Source organism: Octodon degus, unplaced genomic scaffold (assembly GCF_000260255.1).
Source record: "Octodon degus isolate 3935 unplaced genomic scaffold, OctDeg1.0 scaffold00245, whole genome shotgun sequence".
Classification (NCBI taxonomy): Eukaryota; Metazoa; Chordata; class Mammalia; order Rodentia; family Octodontidae; genus Octodon; species Octodon degus.
Window position 1 is genome coordinate 2,465,130 of NW_004524821.1, and position 1,723 is coordinate 2,466,852.

The window sequence follows — 1,723 nt, forward strand, 5'->3', positions numbered from 1 at the left end:
TTCTGGAGAGCAATTTGAAGATTTAAATGTGCATTTTGAACAGAAGGCAAACTCGGTAAAGTTGTACCTGTAAGAATGTATATAACAGCCAGGCATGGTGGTACACACCTGTAATCCCAGACAGGAGGATCACAGGGAGTTCGAGGCCAGCCTGAGCTACATAATGAGTTCAAGGTCAGCCTGTACTACATAGCAATACCCTACACTCTGAGCCAGCCAGGAAAATAAAAAAAAATCTTTTTTAAAAAAATAGTCTATAAGGCCTGATACCATTTTATTCCCCATTTATGACCTCATCTGGATCTTTGAGTCATTCTCCATTGCCTACTCTGATCAGCTATCCATTTTCTTTGCTGTAATTCCAAACACCAGCTTCCCACTCTCAGACAGTGTATGCCTCCGAGGTATGCCAGACACTAAACAGCTTACTAAATTCCTTTACATCTCTGCTTACATTGCCTCATATGAAGTTACCCTTCTCAGTTCATCAGACCTTCAGTCTGGTTATTTTTCTCCAGGTTACTTATTACCAAACAACAGATTATATGTGTGTATTTGGTTATTAATCTCTTTCCAGAAAAAGCAAATGTTGTGTTTTACTCACTGAGGCATACCAGCCACCACAATAGTCTTTGGTCTAGTAACACTCAACAAGTATTTGCTGAGTGGATTAAAGGATGCGCTGCCTTTATTTTTGGTTCACTCCTTCCTAAATGTTTTCAAGACATATTAAACAACTTTTGCTCAACTCAATTGTGTAACAGAAAGAATAGTAGTCAGGGAAATAAAGGATATGTAGGATTGATTTATCCCCTAACAAGTTGCAATTCTTTAGGTACTCAGTTATTATCTCAGTGCCAGCTTTATTTCTCCTTGCAAAGAAGCAGCAGCATTAGAAAACCTCTAAAATTCTTCCTATCATTACCAAATCACAATACTGTAAACGACTTCTGCATTTAGGGAAGGGGAGAGCAGTTGTCAAAAATCGGTATATTCCCAAAAGCTAATTGTAACAACTGAAACATATAGCCCTGCCTAGTCTTAAGAGACCCTGTGGGAAAGGAAAAGGATGCCTTTGTGTTAATACGGGTATTTGTGAGAGCCCAGGTGAGAAGAGAGACTAGGGAAGATGAATTTCTTCAGTAGTAGACTTTAATTCTTCCTTACCATCATACTCACTTATCTACTTATGTTCCTTTCCCAGTGGGGCTTGAACATATTGATTTACACCCTTCAGTCTTCTGAATTCTCACCTCTCTACACTTTTGAGACAATACCTCCAAGAACACAGTCCTTCATGGACCTGGATGTAATATCACCATTCTAATCCTAGCCTTGTTAGGTAGGAGATACAACAGTTGGTTCTTGTTCCTGCCCTAAAATCGGATAAAAAGTCCCAGATCAGGAACACCTCCTCCTAGGATTGTTGAGAACTACAAATTCATAATGGCTAATTTTGCATATTTCCCTAAAGAATAAATGGAAAGTTGGGATTATTGGCAACACACTTTTTAAATTTCCCATTATTTCTTTAGGAATAGGCCATCTTCTACCATTAAGACTAAAATTAAGACCATTAAGAAGAAAAAGCACTCCAAGGCAAGATCCATTTTTTTTCTTTTTTTAAAATTTAATTTAATTTAATTTAATTTTTTTCCTTTTGCTTCTTTTTTTTTTTCAAAGTTTTATTGGTAAACAGCAATGAGACAGTTTCAAATCAAAT